Source organism: Calliphora vicina, chromosome 2 (genome assembly GCF_958450345.1).
Source record: "Calliphora vicina chromosome 2, idCalVici1.1, whole genome shotgun sequence".
Lineage (NCBI taxonomy): Eukaryota > Metazoa > Arthropoda > Insecta > Diptera > Calliphoridae > Calliphora > Calliphora vicina.
This window is the reverse complement of record NC_088781.1, coordinates 66,960,030-66,975,030: the sequence shown is the minus strand read 5'-3', so window position 1 is coordinate 66,975,030 and position 15,001 is coordinate 66,960,030. Positions and strand designations below refer to the sequence as shown.

The following is a 15,001-nucleotide window of genomic DNA, read 5'->3' as shown; positions in this document are numbered from 1 at the left end:
TTGAAAATTTTAGATTGCTATGCAAAAATATTTATAAACTTGATCCCTGTCACTATTATACAGCACCTGGGTTTTCATGGGATGCCATGCTAAAAATAACCAAAATAGAATTAGAACTCTTAATGGATATTGACATGATAACTTTTATTCAAAAGGGAATAAGGGGAGGAATTGTTCAATGTTCAAAGAGACATTCTGTAGCTAATAATAAATATATGGTAGATTACAATCGAAATCTGCCATCCAAATATTTAATGTATCTAGATGCAAACAATTTGTACGGATGGGCTATGTCACAGTATTTGCCAGAAAGTAATTTTGAGTGGCTTAGTGATATAGACAATTTCTCAATAAATTTAATTCCTGATGACTCAACTATTGGTTATATTCTAGAAGTTGATTTGATATATCCTATAGAGATTCATGATAATCACAACTATCTACCATTTTGTTGCGAAAATAAAATCCCTCCGAATGCCAAAGAATCAAAATTAGTTTCTGATTTAACTGATAAAAATAAATATGTTATTTACTATACAAATTTACAGCATTGTCTTAAACATGGCTTGAAATTAAAAAAAATTCATAGAATACTAAAATTTAAACAGTCCGACTGGTTAAAAAAATATATATCTTTAAATACCTTACATAGAACCAATGCTAAAAATACATTCGAGAAAAATTTCTTTAAGTTATTAAATAATGCTATATATGGAAAAACCATGGAAAACGTTGACAAACGCAAGATCATAAAAATTGCAAACTCTTGGGAAAATACTAATAAAAGAAGGTTAGGAGCTCGTGCACTAATTTCTAAACCAGAATTCAACTCCATGAGTGTTTTTGAGGAAAACATGATTGCAGTAGAATTAAATAAAACTCATTCCCTTTACAATAAACCCATTTATCTTGGATTTTGTATTTTAGAACTTTCAAAGTGGAAAATGTATAATTTCCATTATGATTACATGCTACCTAAATATGAATCTAATATTGAACTTAATTATATGGACACAGATTCATTTATTTATACTATTCATACTGATGATTTTTATAAAGATATCTACAATGACATTGACGATAAATTTGATACATCTGAATATGCAATAGATAATAAATTCAATATTCCTCAAAAAAATAAAAAAATATTAGGATTGATGAAAGATGAAAACAATGGAATTATAATGAGAGAATTCATTGGCTTGAGATCAAAAATGTACTCCTTTATTACTGAAGATATGAGGGAAGTAAAAAAAGCAAAAGGAGTAAAAAGTAATGTTTGTAGAAAGTTAAGTTTATCTGATTATAAAAATTGTTTATATAACCAACAAATTTATTATTCTAACATGTATACATTTAAGTCTAAACTACATACTTTATATACAACATTAATTAATAAAATATCTTTAAGTTGTATGGATGAAAAAAGATACATTTGTGATAATAAAATAGACACTATTGCATGGGGTCATTTTATAATTGATGTATTAATGGATGAGAGCTAAATAGTTGTTCACATTCAAGATTAATATATATATTAATCTTGAATATATATAAAATCTCAAATATACCTAAAACATACAAATATATATTTATTGAAAAAACAAATTAGTTTCTTCTTATACTATATTATTAATAAAGAAAAACAATAAAAAATTATTCAATTAAAAAGGAGATTGTACTTTATTTATTCTTTTCAGATATTTGATATAAAAATTCAAGACATAAGTGTCCACAATTAAATGAATCATAATTCTGATGACGATTGTAGTTATATTTAATATTTTTCCCCAAATATTCGACTAATTCCAATGGAGGTTGTAAATTTCCAAAGCTGTCGAAATATTCCTTTTGTTGTTTATCTTTATAATATGCCACCCAATGTGTTCCAGTTCCGGTTATAGAATCTAAATTAACTATTCCACATTCTGATTTTCTTGAGCGTTTTGGTAGTGAGTCTAACATAAAAACTCCTCTAAAATTTGGAATATTTGATGCAAACATTTTCAGGTCAACATCGCTTAATGGTCTCTTAGGTAGCATCTTTACAAGTTTTTTGATTTTTCTTCACAAACTAATCCATATCCTTTTTTATATGGTTTGAGGTATAAACCTTTCCCCATTGCAACAGCTTCCATCGTTTTATTATGTCTAATCGCTTCATCAAGTTGAGTTTTAGCATTTTTTGCAGCATTTACAGCTTTAGCTATGGCAGCACCTCCAGCCGATAGACTACCAATTGCTCCCAGAGCAGTCAAAATGGGTATTAAAGGTAAAAACCCTCCAATTTTGGGTACATTTATTACTCGAGGTATTACAACTTGTGACTTTTTTCCCTTAAATGATTTTTTTACGATTTTGCGGGCAATCTTAATAGCAGAATTTATATCTTGGGGTTTTTCCTTATTTAAAATTTTTGTTGCCGTTTTAATTGTTGTATTGAAAAGTTTTCTTCCATTAGATTTGTTTATTAACCTTTTCTTCTCTATCCCCATACCAAATTTAGTTTTAGCTTTCATTATGTTAGCGGTCAAATATGCAAATGATTTTTCTCCAAGACTGCTATCTTTTGAAATAACTCGATCCCAAGCTTTATTTTCAAGAATTTTATCTGCTTGATGTCTTATATTTATATCTTTACTTTTGGAATATGCTATATCGTGATCTTTGCAAGCAGCATCTAATAAATTTATTCCTGGATCAAATCGATTTAAACGTAGTTTTGTACCAGGACCACAGTATTGATATCCAGGAAAATGTAGTTCAATAGGTAGATTGTTTATTAATTTATCTACTAAACCTCTCCCAATGACAGCTCTTTTACAATTAACGTAATTCTTATAGTGTATTACCATGTTATTATTATTATATTCTATAAGAAAAAGGTTATTATGAGTTATTGCATTCAGTTGTAAAGATGCGTTTAGTTAAACAACATAAAAGTATTTTAATTCGCAATATAGATTCTTCAGCGAATATCAATTCAGAAATAAAACATAGTTTTTTATTACCGAATTCTATTCGTGCACTGATAGTTGGTCCTTCGAATTGTGGAAAGACTAATGTTATGATTGGATTATTAGAAAGTCCTAACGGGGTTAAATTTGAAAATATCTATTTATACTCGAAATCATTAGATCAACCAAAATATAACTATTTGAAGAGTCTTATATCATCAATTAAAGGAATGGGTTATTTTACATTTTCAGATAATGAATCGGTAATATCGCTAGATAAAGCAAAAAGAAACTCAATTATGATATTTGATGATGTTGCATGTGAAAAACAGAATAATATATGCGAATATTTCTGTATGGGTCGACATAAAAATGTTGACTCATTCTATTTATGTCAAACATATACAAGAATTCCAAAACATTTAGTTAGAGATAATGCTAATATGATTATAATGTTTAAACAAGATGAAATGAATATGAGACATGTTTATAGCGATCATGTTGCTGGCGATATGAGTTTTGAAAAGTTTCATGAAATTTGTCGAGAATGTTGGAAGGATAAATATGGATTTTTGGTGATTAATAAAGATGACGAATTGAATAACGGACGCTTTCGAAAGCTGTTTAATTATTTTATAACAATATAAATTATTATAAATTGTATATTGATATTAGTATAACAGTAACGTTTGAACAATATACAACATTACTAATATCTTTATCAGATAAATCATAATAAATCCTTACTATCTGATATTTGTTATCTAAAATTGTCTACCCTGATATCTGATACCTGATTATCTGATTTATTTTCTAATCCACTAAACTGATCTGATCGTATAGCTAATCTAATATCTGAAACATAATTTAGTAATATCTAAACCAAATAACTATAAAAAAAAAACACAAAAATGAATGAAAAAGTTTTAAAGGAGTTGATAAAAACCAGAAATGTATTAAAGAAAAAGTTTCGTAGTATTAAAATTGGTGAAGCAGATGCGAATAAACAACTAAAAGATACATTTAAAACCATAACAGAACCTTTGAATAATTTCATTAATAAATCTAACATTGTTAGAAATATCCCTAAAACCGAAAGAAAAGAAATTAAAAATGAAATAAATAATACAAGTCTTATGTCTAACAAATTTCTGATGAATGTGGATACAAGTACTCCAAAGAAACTTGTTGAAGATACATTATTAAATACAACCCACTCAGTTGATCAGGATGATGATGATGATTTTTACTCTCAATCAGAAACTGAAAATTTAAATAGTGATATGGATTTATTACATTTGGAAAAAAATAATCAGTTAGACAATCTCTATGGCCCACATAAAGATGATAATAATGAGTGGAAATTTGGTGATAGTAAAATCAAATTTAATGAAGATAAAATTCAAATTGGTAATCAAATATGGGCCCTTACACCAGGTTTATTTTCATTAATGTTTCATAAAACACCAAAGAACTACGATAAATCAGAATTAGAAATTTATAAAAAGATTCTGATTAATACTAACGCGTATAAAAGAGATTATAGATCTGATGGTCAAATAAAGGGCACGAAAGCCTATAAATACAAACACATTATTGGAAAATTATTTAAAGAAAAATCTTCAAACAAATCCTTAATATTACCATCACCAATTACAACAACAACAGATAATTATTTAGGAAATGGAATCATGAACTTAAACATACATAGACCCAACTATATATACTGGGATGATCCAAATGAGTTAGTAGATCGACTTAAACTATTGCTAGCATCACAAGCAGCAGGTCATAGCAATCATAATAACGAAATTGCATCAATCATTGAAGAATTATATGAAGCTAACATTATTGAATAACATTACTAAATGAACAAACTATGTCTATTGATAAATTTGGACACTACCTTAATGACAGAAGTGATATAATTTCAATGAAAAATGCACATAAATTGTTGGGGTTCTTTATAGATATGGACAACAACATTGACGTTCAAAGCAAAAGAATTAGAAATGTTGCAAATGCTTTAGAAGAGAATGATGTTGTTAATAAAATGTTTTTGAAATCTCAGATTGAAAAGGCACAAAAGGAAATAATGAACCATTTAGGAAAGAATATTAATGAAATTCAAGATGTAATTTTAAATATACAGTTATATTTTGAAGAACAAATCAAAATATTAAAAGAAATTATTTATACACATAATAATTTAGAACACATCACAATAGGTGAAAGTACATCAGTAGATAACAATCCATACGAAATTGTTTTCAATAAAGATTAAATAATGCTTACAAAAAGAGACTTAGTAAATGAACTACATAAACAAGCTCGAAAAATTTTCACTCGTCGAAGAGTTGTGATGAAAGGATTAGACGATCTTTGGCAAGCTGATTTAGTTGAAATGGGAAATTATTCTACATATAATAAAAGTTATCGATATTTGTTAACTGTAATTGATACATTCTCAAAATATGCATGGGCCGCACCACTTAAAACAAAAACTGCTCTTGAAGTATTCCAAGCAATGGAATATATTTTTAAATTAGGTCGGATTCCAAAAAATTTACAGACAGACGATGGTAAAGAATTCTTTAATAAACACTTTCAAAAACTAATGGATAAACATAAGATAAATCACTACTCAACATTTAGTGTAATGAAAGCGTCAATAATAGAACGATTTAATCGAACATTAAAAGGAATGATGTGGAAAGAATTTAGTTTTAACGGTTCATATTATTGGCTCGACATTTACAAAGAATTGATTAATAGATATAACAAAAAATTTCATCGAACCATCAAAATGGCCCCCATTGAAGTGAATTCTATAAACGAGAAAAAATTGTTAAATACAATATACAACCATTTGAAGATATATAAAACATCTAAATTTACTGTTGGAAATTATGTCCGCATTAGTAAATATAAACATATTTTTGAAAAAGGGTATACACCAAACTGGACAACAGAAATTTTCAAAATAATAACAGTAAAAAATACATATCCTACAACATATATATTAGAAGACTATCGTGGAAATTCAATAGAAGGCGGATTCTATGGTGAGGAACTTTGTAAAACTCAATTTCCGGATACGTACCTTGTTGAAAAGATTCTAAGAACTAAAGGAGAAAAGGCGTATGTAAAATGGTTGGGATTTTCAAATCAACATAACTCTTGGATTAATAAAAATGAAATACTATAATTATAAGAAAAATTATGAATGTATTTAATCTTATTTATAATAAAATAAATAAAACCTTTTAATAAAGCAACATTATACCAGATTTGTTTTATTTACAATCCAGCTGGCATAATGTCAATAACATTAACTCTTAGCTCTAACTCATCAGAGTTAACAGCCAATTATTTTCCTAGAATTGATTTGGATAGTGAATATGAGTGCGCTCTAACTGATTTTCATTCATACAATAGTATTCCTAATGTAGATGTTTATAATAATTTGTTTCATATTGGTGAATATGTAATTGAAATTCCAATTGGATCGTATGAATTAAATGATATAGTTGATTATATTAAAGAACAATATAAACGATATAGTCCAAAAAATGAAATTAATATAGAAGCAAATAATAATACAATGCAAGTTAAAATTTTTAGCTCTAATGATCCAATCTATTTTAATAAAACAAACACGATTGGTAATCTTTTTGGATTTAAAAATAAAATTCTTTATGCAAACGAAGTCTACTACTCAGATCTTCCAGTTAATATTTTTAAAGTAAATGTTTTACGAATTGAAAGCAATATAGTCGTCAACACGTATATGAATAACTCTAGAGCACATACATTACATGAATTTGCGCTTAATGTACCTCCTGGGTATAAAATAGATGAGAATCCTAGAAATCTCATTTATTTACCAGTCAACTGTCGAGAGATAAGTAGTCTAACTTTACGAGTAGTTGATCAACACGGAGATTTAGTGAACTTCCGAGGAGAGGAAATCACAATTCGAATCCACTTAAAACCGACAAAATAATGCTAATTTACAATAAGAATATTTCAAAAAATAATATTTCTTATCATCGCAATAAATTATTCAACAATATATCTCAATTACACAAATCACTACCACATATAAAATTAACTCAAGCAAACAAAAATTTTCTCAAATTATTGAATTTTAAATTAAAAAAAACATGAATTCTGTAATAGATATTTTAGAAAAACCGATTTCTGATGAGAATATTATAAAAAAAGATTATCATACTTATTCACCATATCTTCAGTCTTACAACAGTAATGATGAAATTAGAATTTCAATACAAAATCAAGATTTATATGTTTTACCTGGTGAAAGTTTTATATATGTAGAGGGGTTCGTTACTGATGCTAACAATACAAAATTGATAACTACTTCATCCAATTTTAAAGTGAAGAATAATTTTCTTGCCTATCTCTTTGATGAAATTCGTTATGAGCTTAATGGTATTGAGATAGATCGTACAAGACATTTGGGAACATCCAGCACCATTAAAAATTTAGTTTCATTATCACCAACGGATAGTAATGCTATGGAAAATTCAGGATGGAACAAAATTGACGATATTAAACTTATTAATGGATATTTTAATTTCTATGCTCCACTGAAAATGTTATTGGGATTCGCAGAAGACTATAATAAAATTATATTAAATGGTAAACATGAGTTGATTCTTTTGCGTAGTAAAAATGATGCTGATCTTGTGTACTCATCTGTTTCCACTGAAAAACCAAAAATGACAATTTCAAATATTTCATGGAGAATACCACACGTTCAGTTATCTGATTTAAGTAAATTAAATATGATGAAGACAATCAACAGTGGTGCTTCTATACCAATAGCATTTCGTAGCTGGGATTGTCATATTAATCCACAACTAAATATAGGTGTTAATCATATATGGAATGTTAAATTAGCTTCAAATAGAGAACGTCCTCGTTTTGTATTGATTGCTTTTCAACATGAAGACAAATTCATTCATTGTGATTTAACTAATTTAAAAGTACATTTAAATTCTGAATCGTATCCATATGATGATCTAAATATTAAATTTAAGAATGAGCGTTTTGCGATTCTATATGATATGTATGCTAGATTTCAGGAAAATTATTATTATATGAGAGATGCCAAACCACTACTCACTTCTCAAGAGTTTAAAAATAAAGCTCCGATAATTGTAATAGATGTACAACATCAAAACGAATCAGTTAGCAGTGGACCAATCGATATAAAAATCGAATTTGAAACAGATACTAATATTCCCGAAAAGACATCAGCTTATTGTATTCTTATTCACGATCGCATAATTGAATATAATCCATTAAGAGGACAAGTTATAAAAGTCTTATAAATCATACAACATGGTAAATACAATTTTTATCGATTTACAAGGATTTAAAGTCAACGGAAATATTTTTATTGCTAAAGAAGTTGCAGTTGTTTTTAATTCTAAAGAGTACATCAATTTCCTCATAAAACCACCATTTAATTTTAAGTGTTTATCAACAAAGTATCAAAGAGAAGCAAATTGGTTAATGAGAAATTATCATCACCTGAACTGGAATGATGGATCCATATCATTTAAGAGTCTATGTATTTTTTTAAAAGCAAATGTGAGATATTCTAAAGTATTTGTAAAAGGTGTTGAAAAAACTAAATGGTTGGAAACAATTATACAACAAAGAGTATTTAATGTTGAGGATATAGATTATATTAATTTTAAGCAATTAGAATCAAAATATCCATTCTGCAATTATTGTAATTATCACAGTTATGGAGTATGTGCCTTAAGAAATGCTCTTTTACTTGAAAAAGAAATGAAATAATTTTTTTATAATTTTTTTTATTTTCAATATACTATATAAATTTATTAAATATATACATATGTATTAATATATTCTTAAGTAATATTCAATAAAAAAAATATGTATAAATAAATATCAAAAATAAAATTGTTTTTTTATAATTCTGCCTCAGCTCTTGTCGCAACATCCACCAGTAATTGATCCTGACCATCAAACATAGCTAGGAATAGCGACATGTCCAAATTGGGAAGAACTGTTACATCTTCTATTAAGGAACTGTCAGACGTTATCTTCTTTGGTTCTTTGTAGGACTTTGCTTTTTTATAAGCAAAGTTGTGAAACGACATAAAATGTCGTTTTTTGTTGCCAATATTTGAAAATGATATGTTTTGGCAAAACTCACAACTTAGGCTTTGAGCTTCCATTTTTGAAATGAATTAGATTATCGAAATTTAAGAATTCATACTTACAGAATTTGTTAAACAAATATTTTTATGTTATCCATGACCATACTTAACAATAATTTTTATAAGAAAGTTCAAAAACTTTACATATAAACAAAAAATATTAGAAATGCATTGTAAGCAATTTCTTAAGACAAAAATTGTCACAGATTTTGTGTGGTCGGCTATTGCTAGTTTTATGGTTATTAGTAAATCAATACATTGTATAATAAAAAAAAAACACTTTTTTAAATGTCTGTGTAATTTGAAACTGAAATTAATTTGAAAAATATTCATGTTTTTTTTGTTTTTAATATAAACACAATAATTTTTATTTCAGTAGTATTTAAAATACGGTCAATTAAAATTGTGTTTTTTTTGAGTTTGCTGTTGTGAACAACTACATCTAGTTTTATGTTTCTTTTTATTACAATACATTGTATAATTTTTATTTCGATTTTTTTTATTGTTTGTGAATATAAATATAGAACACACAGAATTCGTTTGTGTTTTTTTTTTAAGTACAGTTGCGTTCAATTTAGTGGTATAACAAAGAATTTGTAAAAGCAAACAAAAATTTGGAAAATAAATAAAAACATTCTTAAAAAGGACAATAAAACAAAAACTTTTTTATAATTTTTATATATGTAGGTTTTATTATTATTTTTTACAATATTTACTTAATAAATGTATATACATAAATAAATTTAAAAAAATACTATATAAAAATTAAAAACGTTTCGATAATAAATAATATTTTTTTATTATGTCATTTATCTTGCTTTTAAGTCTATCGTATGCTATACAACTGCATGTGTCAGGACCTTCAGTAGCGTTTTTCCTCGACCAAGGACAATTTTTATAGTGAGCACCATGTTTAGAACTTATAATCATTATTAGGTCTTGTCCATCCAATTTTAAAAATTCATCTATTAAATCCTTATGTTCAGGAAAAATGTCATTTTCAAAATCTTTTAAAAACTTGAGGATTTTTTGTTCCATATTTGTATTTGGTATGTCTTCTATAATTCCTTAAGATTGAATGACCATAGCTTTTTTAATTTATAATACTTATATAGAATTTTTTATTCAAAACTTTTATTTTTATACAAATATATGTATATACATTATCTATATACTATTTTTTAGATACATATAACATATATATAAATAATTAAATATTATTGTTAATATATTCTTGGTATTTTTGTTGCTTCCCAACTAAAAAAGGTTGAGAATTAGGGATGAAAAAGTCTTCTTCAGCATCTTTATCATTGGGATCCACTGGGATTGCCTCTTCCAATTCTAATATATACGAGTTGTTCTCCAACTTCTTTGTTAAATTAAATTTTTCATCGCCAGCTCCTACAATTATTTTATCCTCCAAGCTATTGTAACGCTTAGGGAGATACAGCATTCCATCCTCTAGTTCTGCAATTACCACATTTCCATATTTGTTTCTATGACGAAACATATTCAAAATTTTATATGACTTTGATGGTTGCAAGTCCTTAACCGATAAATATGATTTTGCTTTTAATTTATTAAAAGCGGTTACAATCTCGGCGTTTGTAATTGTATCGGAACTCATATTTACTCTTTTTAGAACCTTCTATGAACGAATGCAATTATATTGTTTTAAAACCTAGTATTTATAACAATTATTTTCAATAAGTTTAGTTTTTTATTTAAAAATACTCAATTTATAGATCTATAAAATCTACGAATAAACATTTTTAAATTTTGTTATTAACATAAAAAGTACTCAATACTTGAATAAATACCAAAAAAAGGTGTGAGAAATAGAGAAAAAAATAATCAAAAACCTATAAATACTCAAAAAAAAAGGTTTGAGAAATGAATAACCTTTTCAACAGAAAAAAATATATTATAAGAAAAATATATATTTATCCCAATTCATAACAAAAATTATTCTCCCATACAGATTCTAAACACAAAATTTATAATCCCAAATTCAATTTTATATCCCAAACTAAGGAGTGAGATCGAAAAATTCTTAACATACATATATGTTTATAAAAAAGAAACCACTAAACTTACAGCTTTAATTTTTTTTTATTTGATTGAAATTATTATTACAATTTACAAAAAAAATTATTTTTATAGTTTTAATCACTAGTGATGAAATTTTGAACCTTTTTCGGAAACCCTTCCATTAACGTTTTTATAGTGCTTTCTGTCACTTTGCTCGAACATGTAGTCCATCTCCGTTTAAAATCTACCACACTTTTGGACACCTTTTTTGTACTCTTCAATTCTCTTTTAACAAGAGCCCAATATCTCTCCACTGGCCTTAGCTCCGGGCAGTTTGGAGGATTTGCCTCTCTTGGTACAAATACCACATTATTGTTCTTGTACCACTCAAGGGCTTGTTTGCCATAGTGACAGGATGCCAAGTCAGGCCAAAAATAAGTGGACACATTATGAAGTCTTATGAATGGAAGCAGCCTTTTTTGTAAACATTCCTTGATGTAAATTTCGGTATTTATAGAGCCCGTTGTAACAAATGAGTGGCTTCTTTTGCCGCAACTGCATATTGCTTGCCATACCAAGAACTTTCTGGGAAATTTTGTCTGCTTTTGGGTCCTAAACTTTTCTTCAACATTCCCTCGAGCATCAGCAACATAAAATTTTTGACCTGGAAGTTGCGAAAAATCTGCCAGAACATACGTTTCGTCATCCATTATGCAGCAAGAATATTTTTTTATAAAACTTGACTTCAATTTCCGTGCTCTGTTTTTGGCCTCTAAATTTTTAGTAGCGTTCCTGTCAGGAACTTTTTGAGCCTTGTATGTTTTTAAACCTGCATTAGCTTTAACTTTTCGTACCAAATAGTCCGAGCACTGAGCTAACCGGGCTGCTTTCCTACCGGATGTGTTGGGAGCTCTTTTGAAAATGCGTTCTATTTTTTTGGCTTTAGAAACATCATGTGGACCATTCCTTCTACCTGAACCAGGTTTTCTATCAACTGACAAGTTCTCCCGGTACTGTTTAATAACATTGGAAACAGTTTGACGGCAGACCTTTGTATGCTTGGCCAACTTTTTGTAAGACCAAGTTGGGTTTTGTTGAAAATATTTAATAATTTCAGTACGCACTTTTTACTGGTCACTCATTTTAATCAGATTAACAAAAAAATTAATATAATTGACATTACACATAATAACTGACATGTTTTTCAAAGGTAACTTGATCAAAAAAAAATTCAAATAATACTTGGGTTAAAAAATGTAATGAAAAACGTGTGTTAAGAATTTTTCGATCTCACTCCTTATATTTTATATGAGAGAAAAATTTTTTTTTCTTATGGAAAAAATACATAAAGTAGGCACAGAAATCAAACAAAATACACTCCCATAGAGATTGTAAATTTCAAATTTACTATCCCAAAATCAATTTTATATGGGTGAAAAAATTTCTAATTATTCTCCCATACAGATACTAAACACAAAATTTATTATCCCAAACTCAATTTTATATGAGAAAAAAAAAAATTCTCTGTGTTAGTATCCCCATTTTACTACTACTGTTCAGTATAAGCAAAAAACAGTTTTTAACGCCATAAATGTCCTGTAACAAATTTCTGAGTCGATCCAACGATATCCGCTGGTGTGCCCAATAGGATGCAATTTTTAAGATAATTTGTTACTATTAAAAATGGTCAAAATTAATTCATGATTTCACACTACTCCCAAAAATTTTCTTCCATAAATATCTCTACATAGCAGTTTAACGAGCCCATTTTTTTCTTTACTATCCAATTTCAAAGATTTTTATATTTTTGGAAAGTGCTCGGCTAGGTCTTGAAAAAACTTGCGTGTGCTATTTATATCTTATAATTTCCCAGTTATAGGCATTTCAAAATTTATATTTTAAAATTTTTAAAAGTGGCATATTTTTGAATCTAATTGAGAAATTTTGAAATTTGTTTGAAATTTTTTTTTAAGATCAAAAATTAACTTATCTAAACAAAAAAAATAGTTCGGAATAAATGTGGATCAAATTGATCCTAATAATTGCAATCCTTTTAAAATTTTGTTAAAAATTTTAGTTTTAGATACTAATAAATATGTTATACAGTCAGCGTCAAAAGAAAGTGTACAACTTGTTTTTACATTTAAAACGTTTTATTTACATATTAAAAAACAATTTTTTCTCCAGTTCTAGTATATTTAACAAAACACTTAATTGTTCTCTTGCAATATATAAACAAAAAACTAAACTATTTCAACTGCAACAAAAACAGTAACAACAAAACCAAAAATACTCCATTTTTAACGCGTCAGAAAAAAGTGTACACATTTAGAATTGCAATAAGATTTTTCTAGCTACATAAAAAAATATATTGTTATTCTTTATTTTTGCCTAGATTATAATTTTTTGTGGATCTTGCTGCTAGTCTCATGAGATGTACGGCGGCAAGTGGCATGGGAAAACTCATATTTATTGATAGTTTGATGAGCAAAACCGATTACCTACACATTCTTATAGAAAATGTGGAACCCATCATTAGAAAATTAAATCTAGACCGAACCTGGATCTTCCAACAGGACAACTATCCGAAGCATACTTCTTAACTTGTTAAAGAATTGTTGATATATCATACACCGAAATAACTGGAACAACCCCCACAGTCACCGAACATTAATCCCATTGAACATCTGTGGTAGCATTTGGACAGACAGATCAGAAAATGAAATATTACCAGCAATGACTCTCTACACGAAATCCTGCAGGGAGAGTGGTTCAACATCCCAACATCGGTGACATCAAAATTGGTAGAAACAATGCCAAGGAGGCTTGAAACTGTTTTAAAACCCAAAAGATGTCAAATAAAATACTGAACACGTTTTTTCTTCTAATTTCCCTAAACTGTACACTTTCTTTTGACGCGTTAAAAATGGAGTAGTTTTGGTTTTGTTGTTACTGTTTTTGTTGCAGTTGAACTAGTTTAGTTTTTTGTTTATATATTGCAAGAGAACAATTAAATGTTTTGTTAAATATACTAGAACTGGAGAACAAATAGTTTTTTAATATGTAAATAAAATGATTTAAATGTAAAAACAAGTTGTACACTTTCTTTAGACGCTGACTGTATGTGATAAAATCTTTATTAACAAAACCCAATGAAATTTTCAACGTTTTTTAAATTTGTCATTCTAAATAACAAAGTGTAAAAAAACTTGTCAGTAGGTCAAAAGGAATTCCGCAATTCTTAAAAATTGGAACGTAAATTCCAAAAATGGTATTTTTTACAATTTTTCCCATAGGGTCCACATTTCCTCCGGGCAGGGAAAATACTTTTGGGATACATAGGGAACATATCAAGGTTTCCAGATACTTTCCGTTTTCTGATACATGTTGAAATTTTGATAAAAAATAGCTCAAATTCCGAAGGGCGTAAGGCCGACATATTTTAAAAATATAACATCATTTTTATACCAAAATGTTCTTCGTAAAGATATCTTGCAGAAAAACATAAAATAGTTATATGTTCTTAAAGAAGGTTTTTTTTAATAAAAAAAGTTAAGTCACCTTTTCTCCCAAAAAACAGCAAAAATCTACTATTTTTTGAATTTTTAAATTGAAAATCGTTTATTTTTGGATTCATAATTGATATTGCTCTGAAATGTTTTATATATTTTTGGTAATTTGGTTGTCTAACTAAAAAAAAGTTCTACTCTATTCGGTTCAAAAGTACGCCCTATATTTTTAAAAAAGCGGACCAAGATATTGCAAAATTTTAAAAATTATCGGAAATTATAA

The 15,001-nt window shown here is 27.6% G+C and overlaps 1 protein-coding gene across 1 annotated transcript in view; it reads left to right on the top strand.

Moving 5' to 3' along the window:
• The window catches only part of fred (friend of echinoid), a 559,239-nt gene that overhangs the window by 397,070 nt on the left and 147,168 nt on the right, over positions 1–15,001 (top strand). The window lies entirely within an intron of this gene.